The 13,773-nt window shown below is 38.0% G+C and overlaps 1 long non-coding RNA gene across 2 annotated transcripts in view; it reads left to right on the forward strand.

Annotated features, from left to right (window-relative positions):
• Positions 1-13,773, forward strand: part of LOC146432312 (uncharacterized) — a 118,175-nt gene that overhangs the window by 18,476 nt on the left and 85,926 nt on the right. The window contains exon 1 of one of the 2 annotated variants that reach the window (XR_014854548.1): positions 6,490-6,624. The exons of the other annotated variant lie outside the window; for it this stretch is intronic. This is a non-coding gene — a long non-coding RNA (uncharacterized LOC146432312). Of the gene's footprint in view, positions 1-6,489; positions 6,625-13,773 lie in introns of those variants that run through there. 2 annotated transcript variants of the gene reach the window in all.

The raw sequence follows: 13,773 nt of genomic DNA on the forward strand, positions 1-13,773 counted from the left end.
AGGTCAGGTCCTGTGCGGATTGCCCGATGTTATCTCATTAGTACTGTGGAGAGCAGGCAGAATGGAGGCTAAGTGCACACAGAATGCTAAAGGAAGAGCTCAACAGTGCCTGATGCAATTAAAGTCAGTCTCCCTCTCCTCCCCTTGTACACTTAACCCTTTCAGTGGATGTTCACTGTGGAACTTCCTGCACACACCTGTATGTCAGCTGCACATCCAGTGCTTCCAAAGACATACCAAATGCTGAAGGGCCTTATGCTCACACCTTGCCTTCATGTAGGTGAGATATAAACTGAGCTCTTGCTTCTCCAGTGCTAGCAACAGGGTCTTGGTGGGGAAACATGTTTGACTAACATGCCAGGGTCTGGTTTTGCCCATTTGCTTCTAGCTGACTGATATCCTCCTTGGACCTTCAAGCCAGGAAGAACTGCTAAGCCTGTGTTTCTTTGGAGGGCAAGGTTGTGATTTCAGTTCAGTAGTAACTTTTAATCCACAGAGAATTACTCATTTGTCAAGAAACAACAAAATGCCTGCATTTGTAAGCAAAGAAATATACATGAAGTGTAGGTGTTTGATCTATGGAGAGTCAGACAGGTAACATACTTCTTATTTTTTGCCTTATCAACTTACTGATCAAAATATAAGCCTTTTTGTAGATGTATGAGATATTTTAAAATACTTGAACACTGATTTTTTTACTCCTGTGCTACGTAATGAGGATTATTTGTGATTCTATATCTCAAAGATAAGTGACTTTAAAAAGTAGAGAGTTAGCAAAGCCAGCTGTGTGAGTGCTTTCTGAAACAGATACAATATCAGCTGGTATATGTCCTTATTAGATTAAATCAACCAGACTTTGAGGCAGCAAGGAGTTAGAAAATTTTAATTTTAATGTTTACTGATCAGCATAATAAATTGTGCTAAACCATGTTTATTACCTATTCCTAACTTATTAAAACCCTGTGTCCATTATAACGTCTTACAGAGTTCAGTATTTTTGAGCAAAACAACACAGGAGATTCCTCCAGTCAGTACATTGCAATTAGCAGCTCAAAAACTATTTAATGTTTCCTCTGATTTACAGAATAAAATCAGCTCTTTCTCCTGGAATTCAGGGACAAAGTCTTTTTAACATATGCTTACATGCAGCGCAAAAAGCACAGTCAGTGCTGGAATGTTTTCTATGTCCTGGTATAACTTGAAGGGTAGACCTAAAAAAGAGTCTGGATGGGTCTCTGAGCATCTAGGGGTTGAATTAGGTGGTGCCTTCCAACCCCTACCATTCTATGATAAAAAATCTGCATGTCTATTTGAAGTACTTCAGTTTCAGGTGCATGTCTGAACCATCAGACCAGGAAAAAACGCAAGCAACAAAAAAGTCAAAATACAAAAAATATAATTAAGAAAATCTATCTGATATATCTTTCTGAAGCACTGAATTTATCTGAGCATCAATGATATATTTAGTTCAGATGAGGTTCCAGAGAAAGTTTGGGGTAGAGTTCTCCTTCAGCCTTGCTTTGTTTCTTCCTGATCATTCTTGTCTTGTCCCTGACTAAGTATTTTCCAAGCTTCAGGTCTGTAGGGTTGCAGAAGAAAGACAATTCACACAAATTAATTCTGTTCATCTCTCTGTCCCACTACTCTCACCAATGGAAAGCTCTGGGGCAGGCCTCTGCAACTTGATTATAGATTCTGTTCCTTGGACAGTTTTTCACAGTGTGGAAAACTGATTGTGGAAAACTTTTCACAGTGTGGTGATACTGATTGAAAATATCACAATTAACACAGGTCTTGACAAAGCAGCACAGGTTCTTGGGAGGCTTGAACATGGGACAACCAGACAGCAGTGGTAGGTTTTTGTCTCCCTCTGGCCCTGGTTCTGCTGGAACTTCTGCAATTCCATCTTGCCTGAAATAGCCAGCTGGCTGTAGTCTTTATTTCTTTAGCTCAGCTCTGGGTAAAATCTTGGCTTCATTTAAGCTCAGACTTCACTTGATTTATTTGTCTGCATCCATTGTCATCCTTTTTGTCTCTTTTTCTCTCTTTTTTTTTTTTAATTACACCAGACTTGCTTTTCATTTGCTATTTTTTAAAGTTCCTGCTGCTGAATCACACTTCTGACTCACTGTATTTATTTTCTTTCAGGTACTTTTCAATTTGGGATTTAAATATCTTTTAATAACAAACATCTCATACATTACTTTGCAAATTTCCTGAGCATCTTTTGAAATACTGCAATTTTTTTTTTCCACCCTTTGTAAGAATTAGGAAGAAAGATCTACTCTGAATGTGTCAATTGTATAATTGGTTATGCATGTTGGGTAGACAGTGGGATAACACAGATTCAGTGTTGAAAGCCATTCAAGTTGGCAGCTTGAGGCATTTGTGTGCACATGTAATATCTGTGCTCATGTGTGTTTGTGCATGTGTGCTCAGCTGATTGATGCTCACATGCAGCAAGAGACCCATAAATCCCCCTCATGAGCAGGCTCATGTGGAACAAAACATAACTGAGACCTTTGCAGGGACTGTGTGCATCACAGTGGGGTCACATCTGTCTTCTTACTTTTAAAAAATATAATAAGTCTTCTCTAAAATACTGCTCTCTTGCTGTCTGTGTAATTAAGTCTGGCTCCAATTTCAGGATTATCTCTGATGGTTCACATGACAAAAAGGTTGTAGTGTCACACCAGAAGGTGACAACCACTGTGATTTATGACACAACTGGGTCCTTAGCAATAGACTGTGAGAAAAGACACCTAAGGAGGGTTGTGGTGGGATGAGGAGAGAAGGGTTGTGTCATTGCTTTATGCAAGGTAGATTATGTAGTAGACCTTCAAACCAGACATGCAGAGGAGAAATGAGTCCAAGGAGCAAAATATTTTAGGGAGTGGACTGGTTTTCTCTTGGAGATCTGGAGCAGAGGTACAAGCTGAAAGCTGTTGGGAGATTTCAGAGAGATGTTCCAGGTTCTGAGACAGTGCTGCTGGGAGAGCTGTGACTCCACACCTCTAGGAGGCTGCAGATGCACACAACTTAGCAACCTGGCCTTTCTGGAGAAAGGGAATTTGCTAAAGATTCTTTTAAAAATCTTTTCATAATAATAGGATACAGAGGCAGAAAACTATAGGACAAAGTCAGCCAAGAGCTGAGTGACTGAAACAAGCTGCAATTATGCAACTTGATATCTAAGGTGGTATAGTGTGGTGTAAAGAGCTGAAAAGGTCATCTCTCAGGAAGTTTTTATTTATAAGGGACCTCTCATGCAAATTTGAGATCCTTCAGAGTTCAGATTTCTCATGTTAAACTAAACCAAGAGTTTGATTTGCTAGACCACTACATAAAAAATTATCGTGTTTCTGGTTGTGATCATGTACAAAATCCAATAAAACCTCATATCATGACTTTGTACATTTAAAGGAGGTGAAGAGTTTGCATGAAAATATTGGGATGCTTATCTTGAACTCTGAACTATCTGAAGTGTTCTGCTATCTTGAAGTCATCTATGTATAAAAATTAATTTAATTTTGCCATAGATGTAATTGTCAGGTTAACAGTAGCCATGGTCAGATAATTATTTTTTAAAACTATGAGGCAATTCACAAACTCATCAACTACACAATATTTCCTAAAAGACTTTTCTGTTGTATTATGTGCAATAGAATTGTAATCACCTGTATTTAAATCTAATGGATTTGAAATAACCTACAGGCTTCCAGTTTAATGAGACCTAGATTAATGAAAAAAGACCTTTTACCTCAGATTGCATGACAACATTTTCAAATTACATTCCTGAAACAGAGAATTCACTTATTCCGAGTAATTGGATGCTGACTAGGGTTAATATGTACAATGTTCTTAAATGAAAATGTTCTATTGTAAGTGGGACTGTATGATACCTGAGGCATTCTCAATAGATTTGGTTGGGCTCTGAGTTAATTATACTGCTTGCTATTTTTTGAATGAATTCAAGCATGAATTCTACACAGTAAAGATTGGGATAATTATATTCAATTCTGCTTGGTGCCCTGCTGAATGAATTGACCTTTTAGATAAAACTAGTCTCTTGAGAAGGAAACCTGAAGAAAGCCTGAACAAAGCAACCAGATGCAGCTGTGGGCTGGGGAAAAGATTTAATTTTTTTCTTTCTTTTTTGGAAATACTAAAGGAATAGAAGAATCAGAAATATTGATTTTTAGTCAACGACAAAGTATTCCTGAGTTGGCAGTGATTTTGTATAGGCAGTACATAAAGTTATCATTTAAAGGCATCGATTTTCCTAAGCTGTTTTCTCCTCAGTGGTACGACTGAAGAGCAGCAGCCGTGGGGCACTAGGGAAGCTCAGTGCACACAGGTGTTCTGCTCCAGCAAGGTGCCACAGCCACGAGCTGTGCCTGCAGGGTGCCAATAGTGCTACCACACCACTGCCTCTCCCAGTGCACCTGCAGCACTGAAAGGGTGGGCAGGAGAGAGTTTGCACAGGAGCTGCTTTAAAAGAGGGAAAAGACTCCCAGGGAACAGCAGAGCAGCTGCTCTGAGTGCAAACCTGCCATGTCCTCTGAGGGCAGAGTGCTGAATTAACTTGACACCTGTTGCATTCCTATGTATTATGGATTATGGAAGCATCCAAAATTAACAGGGAATATTTTCCTTCTTCTTTTTTTGTTTTTCCATTTTCCAAAACTGGTTGTACTTGTAATAAAATCACTATAATATTAAATGCAGAAAAGGTGATCTTTTACTTAACTTTTTTTTTTTTTTTATTGTGAATAAATCCTAGATAAATGTTTAAATTGATGTTTTGAATTTATTCTAAGTGATGGAGATAGTTTTTTGAATTTTTTTGCTGTCCACAGATATTTTTTCTCTGACAGTATCTGCAACCAGCATGAAGTACTTCTGTAACTTCTCTGTATTTTTGAAATTACTTCCACTGTGCAGTTGAAGATTAATTGAAGCTTTTTGTGCGGGCATAGTTCTCTGTGTAACACCAAAAATATATTTGTTTGTTTGTCATGTAAGCAAACAAAAAATGCAGCAATTTAGTCTCACAAAACTTCACTCATATGAGTAATTTTTCCCCTCCAGGATAGTTCCCTGTTGGTGTGATGTCAGTAGGAAAGCAGAATTTAGCCCATAATGTTAGTTGGATTTATGATAAGGGCAAGTGTTTGTAACAACTTTTTTGATGGGGTTCCAGACTCTTAAGCACGTACATTATCTGTTACTGATATATCATTTATGTAGAGAATACAGTTGTCACTCACTTCATTTAATTAGATTATGGATGCTAAATTATCTACTAACATAAAATGTGCTTTTATACTGCAGATTGCAAAGGTTTTAAGAAGTTTAATATGCTACTTTTAAATTGGTGAGCAGTACCCTAAAGGATTCATATGGGGTGTTGTTTGTTTGTTTGTTTTTCGCTGCAGTAAAATGTGAACATACCACGATATTACCAAAGATGGTTAGTTGCAAATGGGATTTGGGTCAGTGAAGTTGGCTAGGATTTATTTTGCAGAAAACAGATCTAGGAGGTATAAAAATATAGTAATCAAAGGCTTTTATTTTGGCAGTGAGATCACTGAGTTGAGAACTGAGTATCTTCTGGTCTTTACACTCCAGTTAGCTGCAGTCAGTTAGGTAAACAAACAACGTATTTATTGCATTTGGTTCCAAGTTTGTACTTGACTACTAATATAGAATAGCCTATTTTCTGCTCTGTTTTCCGCTCTGTTTTCCAATCCATTAAATGAATAACCTTCTATGTATAGGGTCTGCCACACCTTACTGCATAAATTCTGTGCTTTATTTATGTCTGCATTTAGTTGTACAGCTGGCAAGTCATTTTTTCAAAAGAGGTAAATGGTTGGTTTTGATCCTTAGGCTGTGAAACAGGGATTCACAAAATGGTTATGGCCCTAAAAAATCGACTGAAATATTGGGAACAGCTTCAAGGATTTGATTTGGGCATCTAAATTAATGCTAAGTCCTTGTTTTTTCTGCACGTTTGATTGTATTTTACTTGTGAAAGCTCAAGAGCTTTAGAAAAGTTTAGCTATAAGACTCCCTAGGAACACCTTCTCTGCTGACATCAGCTTCTGTTTTTGTTGAAGTACAAGGCTATACAAACAAATCCAGTCCTTGCCAGTGACTCCTACAAGCAGAGTCTGAATAGCCCATATTCGTGGTGTTCTCCAAGGTTTACCAAGAGTTCACCTTAAACTCTTTAGCTGTAGGATCTGCACATGCTTGTGCTGTTTACAGCAGTAACTCAGTATAGTGCTGCAAGTCAGGCCTTCTGATTATCTGTCATGCATAAAATACCTGGTAGGTGATTTCTACAGGTGTGAGGCCAGATTCTGAGACCTTGGTCCATACAAATGAGATCAGCAACAGTAGTTAATGATTAGCTGTTGAAACCAGAGCTGCAGGTCTGGGTGCAGTCAGCATGTGAGGTTCAGACACACTCAATACCTCTTCCACAGTAAGGATTTCTTCACCTCTCCTTGGTTCAATGGGAGTTGAGGGCTTTTCACTCACTGAGTTGGGTTCTTGTTTCTACAGAGCTGCTTAATCCAGACCCTTGTGAGCAATGCAGGCTGACACTGGTGGCAGGTAGGGGCCAAAGGACTGTTTATCAAACAGCAGTCAGCAGCTTTCACAAGAAGGGGGTTCCTGGTGAAGTGTGCATTTCTCTTGCAGTTGTGGAAGGAGAGAGGATTTCTGTCTCCTTACCAACGCTGAGCTAGCCAGCTTTACTCCTGCAGAAGTTTTCATTTGTTTCTGGTAATAAATTCCCATTTTCTATGCCCTATCTTGTTTTCTGCATGCCACTGAACTATGATCTAGCCTATTGTGGTTTTCATACTCTCTACCTAAATTATTTCATCCAAATAGTGTGTAAACAATATTTGGCAGAATATGTACATACAAATAATCTGTGTATCTTTCTCATGTAAAAATCTGGTACTCAGGAATCCTATTCTAAAAATAGATGCTATTCTATAAAAATTCACAGTGATCATTGGAGATTGCAGAGGATTTTAGCTGCATGCAGGATGGGGCAATCCAAGTGTGCTTCCACAATTTTGCAAGATGCTTTGTTTTGATCCCTCTTTTGTGTTGCCTGAAGGTCTACTGGAATCCCTGGAGTTGTTGACAATCCTACATCTTCCCCTGTGAAGAAAGTACAACTCACAGAGAGGAGTGTATGCTGTTATGGAACAGACTGGGGGAATTGGAAAGTTCATGGGAAAGGCTGTTAGGAGCTGGTTACTGTGGGAATGCTGACTTTACCTCTCTTTTAGCCCACAGTTGTCAGCTGTCAGGCTTTCAGCACACGAGGTGAATTTGAACCCCTATGTGCTGTTTGTGCTGCAGTCATTGACAGTATATTGCCCTAAACAGGATAAAAAATACCAAGAGACATCACTAACTTGAAAAGGAAAAAAGTCAGGAATGTGTGCTGTTAACCTATTAGAATTTCTCCAAACAGAATTCCTAGTAAATGCCTAAAATGTTCTTAAAAAAAAAAATAGCAGGATAATTTAATAATAGTTACAGTCAGCATGAATCTTCTGTCCTGCTAACCAAACCCAAAGACTCTTCTCAAGTGATGAATGTAAAGTCTCCTAGGGCAGTTTAGAGTATGATTTCTCTCATCTCCAAAATCTGTTCATTTGCTGCATTCCCATGTATGATTGCTTTAGTCTGTCAGGAAAAGAATGGATTGTTGTGTGTATTGCCAAGAGGAGGCAATCACAGCATTGTGAAGATTACCAGTCAGTGCATTAAATAAACAGGTGTGACATAGCAAAGGAACTCTTTTCACAGAGGAGAGTTAGAATATGCAAAAGAAGGAGCAACATAAATGAAAACAGCTGAAAGAACAGAATTACATTATCTCCAATAAAGCATTGACTGCTCTATTATAATAGCAGGTCTTCATTAAAGGTCTTGTATTTTATCTGTACACCATAGGTGTGACTTTGATTATGTAGTGCACAATGCATAGTGCTGGTGCAACAAACTCAATCTACAGGTAAAATGCAGAATCTTTACATCCTCTATAGCCTCAATTTCTGACTCAGGTGACAGACAGGCACACTTAGAGTAGTAGCTGCTCCACATTAACGGAGTTGCTCTTCTGTTTCATAGAATGTGAAAATAAATGTTTTGTGTGAGCCACAGCTAGTGAGATACTACTTTTTTAACCTAGAAAGGTGAGCTGGCAAGCAGCAGCCAGGAAGTGCTTTTTGCAGGATGAAATTAGGGATGAGAAAGGGTGAGATCAGCAGAGAACCTCATGAGATCCACCTTGAAGTGTTTCTTGATTCTAGTGCCCTCTTGAAGGCTTTTTCTGGGAAGGCAGACTGAGGCATTTATTCTCTGAGAGTACAGGCCTTTTGTGCCAAAAGAATTTTCAATAAAAATTAAAATAGGAATTAGAAGATAGATCCACTTACAAAAGAATTGGGGAAGCATTGTGTTTATACTGAGAAAATGCATTCTATCCTTTTCATTGTTTTAAAATGTAAAGAACACAAATGGCTATTAAAGATTTTGAAACAATGAAAAAGTTTAACTAAGCATTTGAGAGCACTGTGCAACAAGCAGCAGAACTGTTTCACTACCAAATAAAATGCAGCCTGGAAATGGCACTTTGTGCTGGTGTGTTCAGAGATGTGTGCAGGAACACGTCATGCATTTGTGTTAAAAGTTCATGCACTTTGTGTTCTGAATTCACACAGAAAGATACTTTTACATTTGAACCAGTTGTCGCTTTATTTGAACAGAATCCATAAAAAGTTTCTTAAACCAAAATCAGATGAAACCTAAACATTAAAATTCAAGTATTCTTTGGACTTTACAAGGTTATAGACTGCTGACTGCAGGGATTGCAGCTGACATTCAATAACATTTGAAGCTTGGAAGCAAGCTTTTTAATTTATTTTTTCTATTTATCCCTTAGAAGCTGCTTGCTTTTCAGCTGTTAATGCATTTCCAACAGAAATTTTGTAAATTATATTGGGCAACATTCTCAATGAGAATAGATTGTGTAAGTAACGGTAATGGCTTCCTCCTGCTGCTTCTGGCAGTATGGATATTTGCCACACACACTTATTTAAATTTCTTGGGCCAAAGAACTCTTCAAGGTTCAAAACATTTGTTACTCAGGGACTAAATTTAATGGATAATAATTTAGGAAACAGAATTGATGAGAAGGGTTTTTAAAACAATTGGCTGTTGTATATCACAGGTTTTAGTTTCTAACAAGAAAGGTCTTGTGTAAACAAACTTTTTCATATAGGACATTTTTAGCACTATGTTCTTTATCCTAAATCTCTATTAAATTAATTTTTTCTTTCACTAAAACCTGAAAAATATGATTCTTTACTTCTTAGGTAAAGAAATGACCTACCATGGAGGATATTATAATTTCCAATGTTGAGGTTTTAGTGAGTGTTTCTTTCTTATTACCTTTTTGACCACACCTTGTGCCAGGCTGAGCTGAGGGCAGGAATCCAAATGTAGGAAACACTGCATTGCCAGAAGTTTCACCAAGATCAGATCAGTACAACAGGGTGTGGTTCAGGCTTGGCCACAAAAGAAAGAATTTGCAAGATGCTGTTTGCTCTGTACTTAACTAGAGAAAAGGCTTGCTACATGAGCTGTAGAAAACTCAAGATGATTTAACCACCAACGTGGAGATAAAAGGGAAATGAAAGCTTTGTATCAGTGAGAGTAATATGGTCTTCTTGGAATTTACTCTGTTTTTATCAGTGCTAACTCTGTTACTGAGGGACACAAGTGAATTCTTTCACCTTTTAGTTCACTCAATGCAAATTTTGGATATTTCCTACCATGGACATATTTCCTGTTTGTAGGCTTTTCTTAAGTGTAGCTCTGTAAAATATAAGAATTTAGAAAGCTTTGACTTCAGTTTCCTTTCTCTTCTAGAAAACAATAAGAACATCACAGTAGGCACTGTGTTGAAAAATTATTTTTGGTCAATTGCATGCTGAATTTTACAAATTTAAAGGTGATCTGAAGTCTGTTTTAATTAAGACTGATTAGTGTTCCAAGATACTCACTGAATTTAAAATAAATGAGAACATTTCAGCAATTGCTAGACTTTCACATAACCCTACTGTTGTTTTGCTTCAGTTCTTTTGTGGATATTAGGGGATGTTATGAGATCTTTGTTTCCCAAGTTAGAAAACTTTTAATAAAATATTTCTGATAGACTGATAGCTCTAGATAACTGCAGTTATACTCAAAAAAACATACAGATAAATTGCCCCCAAATCTGTGTTTTTGACAAGGAATCCCTGTGAGAGAAGCTGGAGAAGTTGATTTAGAAAAAAATGTTTTCGTTTTTTATAACTTCCCCGTAAAAACCAGCCTTATCTATCTCTGCTTTTTATTATAATAGTAAAGCTGTGTTTCATATTTCTATGTATGTTTAACATCTGAATCTTTCAGAGATTTGCACACAGTCATCAAGAGAAATGGAACTCTTCCTAATTCTTTGACTGATGTGGTGGGGAATCAAATCAAATATATATATATGTATAAATACACACACACACATAGAGTCTTTGTTTTGCTTTTATGCTGCCTCACCTGTGCTGGTCTAACTGCCACGTGTGTTTGTGTGTTTCTAAAGTAAAACTGAGGTGTTTTAAAAGTGAGGTTGCAATATGTTTGCAAAAATAGACCAGTAAGTGTTAAATACATTAAAACAAAAGTCATGTGAAAGCTGTAAAGCAGGTGTGGGTATATTGTTAATATAAGAAAGCTATTTTTTCATGGTTTCTTGGAGAAAATGATGCATGTATTATTATTCTTTGTCTCAGAATTGGTAATAAACTATGCCTAGCAAATCCTCCTCCCCCCTTTCTTAAAAAGGTTTTTGGATAACAAGACATCACAACTTAAGGCATTTTCTTCCTTTCCTCCATTCCAAATGCTTGTATTGTCATCTTTGAATCAGCTACACTTGTGAGAATCTGGTTTTGTTTATTAACTGTGTTATTGAATTTTGAGGGTGTCTTGCTTGGAGATACTGTTTTTGACCAATTGCATGACTTAGAGATATGAATATGTCCCAAGAAAACCTGAAGCATCCCATGCATTCTTGCTACAAACTTGAAAATGTAGCTATTAATCATGTTTTTAGCCTTTGTAGACTTTCAAATGGTTTTTCACACTCCATTTGGCAATTATGGAAAATAATTAATTTCTTCTCTTGAAGTTATGCCTTTGGTTTTGGTCTTATTACAACATGAACGGAGTTCAAGGAAGTAGGGTATTGTTTATAGTTATAGGGCAGGGAAGATTAAGTAATGACATTCTTATTAAACTTTTGATAAATTAAATGCAATAATAAATTTTCCTTTTGTTCTCACCTGTGGGGCACAATTGTAAGGTATTAACTTGTCATATAGATTTATACACCTTAATAATTTTAAGCAAAACTTTTCAACAATTAAAATATTACCTTGATGAAATTAAATATCAGTTCTTTATGCCTTTCTTTACCCATGTTTGGAACAACTTCTAAAACAAAATTTGGTGGGTGGCAGATATCTTGACAAAGGTATTTGGAAATAGAATTAGTGTGTGCTGTTGCCATGCTTTCTCTCTATGCATAAAGGGTGTGACCCGAGGGAGCTGGATCTGTGGGGCAAAACTGAATGGATGGCACTGGTGTCATCCTTGCAACACGGGGTTATTTCACCCTGTCTCTCTGAGACTGTGTGCATTGAATACCATTATTTGGAGACCACTGGGTGCATTCCTGGGGCAGGTCTGAGTTTGGTTTCATCCCATTTTTCACCTCTGAGCCTGTCCTGGGGTTACTTCAAAAGTGATAACTGGGGGTGATTCACCTTTGAAGCACACTGTTGAGCCAAGTTACACCTTCTTATGTAGGAGTTTAAACAAGATGATTAATATGATCCTCTTGATCTTTATTACTTGAATTTTATTAGTTTTTATCACTGTTGCATAGAAAGTTTTCTGTTTTCGGATAATGATAGTTGGGGAAGTCCCACCTAGAATAATGTAAGAGTAGCTGTTATCTTCTTTAATGCAATGCTAACTTTGCATAATACATAATTTCTCATTTTTCACTTCAAACCTTCATAATTTTAAAATTTTCTTGTATATTTATCTATGGAATCAATTATTCTTTAAGATTGCAGTGCCTGAAGCTGTTAACTGTTGAGATCTTTGGTAGTGAAGTTTGCAAATTTACAAGCAATGGCAGCTTCATTTTCTTCCAGTGCATTTCTAATAGACAGACATGTTGAAGTGCTTTAGAGAGCCTATAATTATGTGCTAGTGCCAAAGTGAGTTTGTACAGGCTAAGTGGCTACCTCTGCTTCCAGCTCTACTGCAAGGAATGCTAGTTAGAGATCTGAAAGTTAAAAGAGAGAAGTCACAGGATCACAGAATGGACCAGACTGCAAAGGACCACGGGGGGTCACCTGATGCCACCTCCCTGCTCCAGCAGGGTCATCCAGAGCACAGGCACAGGACTGAGTTCCAGAGTTCTGCAATCTCCCCACTGAGGGAGACTCCACACCCTCTCTGGAAAACCTGTTCCAGTGCATGGTCACTTGCACAGTGTCTGAAGGGAGTGCAGGGAAGCTGGAGAGGAACTCTTCATCAGGAGCTCTGTATGTACATGAAACACGTGCTGAAGAATATTCCAAGGGATGTGGAATCTTTTCTCCGTCGGAATGTTCCTCCAACAGTATCCTGCTCTACTCCAGTACTTTAGCTGGTTGTCAAGTGCTTGCTGGGGAGGCAAAAGCACACTTTGGGAATGCCTGGGTTGAGGGGTGCATGGAGCCCACAGTTCACTCCCCTGCTCTGGGTGCTGCAGGCTGTGTGTGAATGGTGAGTGGCAGCAGCTCTCTGCTGCTCTGAGCCACTTGTCTGAACCTAAGGGAGCTCCTTGAGATGTGGGGGAGCTTTTGGAAATGAATCCCACCTGCACATTGAGGCTTAAAGCAGAGCTGTAGGGAGGTATCTTGAATGTAGGTGAGATATGGGATCTTTTAACTTGCCAGTCAGTTGTAACACCCATCTGAGGCACTGTATTTTCTGACCATGCCTGTATCTCTGAGCATCCCTACATCCATCAGCCAGAGCTGCATCAAGTGAATGTTCAGTGACATCAGTGACCATGTGGTCAAGAGGAATGTTTTAAAATTGCATTAAATCTATTGGCTGTCAGCACTGATAAATAAGTATCTTACATAGGAACAATTTTTATGTTATTCCTTTAGGAAAACAGGCCAGTGTAAAAGGAGGCAGATTTTGATGGTGGGAGCTTTCTTTTAAAATTACATTTACTCTTTCAATTACCATATTCATTTCTCATTAATAGAGTATTTCAAAGCCCTGCATTTTTGAAAGGGAAAAGGTTAGAATTATGGTCTAGCAGCTGGTTTTGATAGGGCACAGTGAGCGAGTTAATGCTTACCAAACATTTGAAATTGCTTTTCAATTTCTGAAATCACTTTGCAGCTCCTCAGCTATTTTTTGGCTGGCTGCACTTTATCATATTAATATAGTACTGTGCAGGAAAATATTGCATTTAAGTGTTATGATGAAATCAAGCTGTTATGCTGCATGTGTGTGGTATAGAGTATATTTTTAGTGGTTTTTTTAGCCTATAATCATGTGAGGTTTGGTGCCTTTCAGAAGCTATTTGTCAAGGGAAGAGGTTCTGGTTAGTTTTGATAGGAT

This window comes from Lichenostomus cassidix, chromosome 11 (assembly GCF_008360975.1).
Source record: "Lichenostomus cassidix isolate B80296 chromosome 11, HeHo_3.0, whole genome shotgun sequence".
NCBI classification, from domain to species: domain Eukaryota; kingdom Metazoa; phylum Chordata; class Aves; order Passeriformes; family Meliphagidae; genus Lichenostomus; species Lichenostomus cassidix.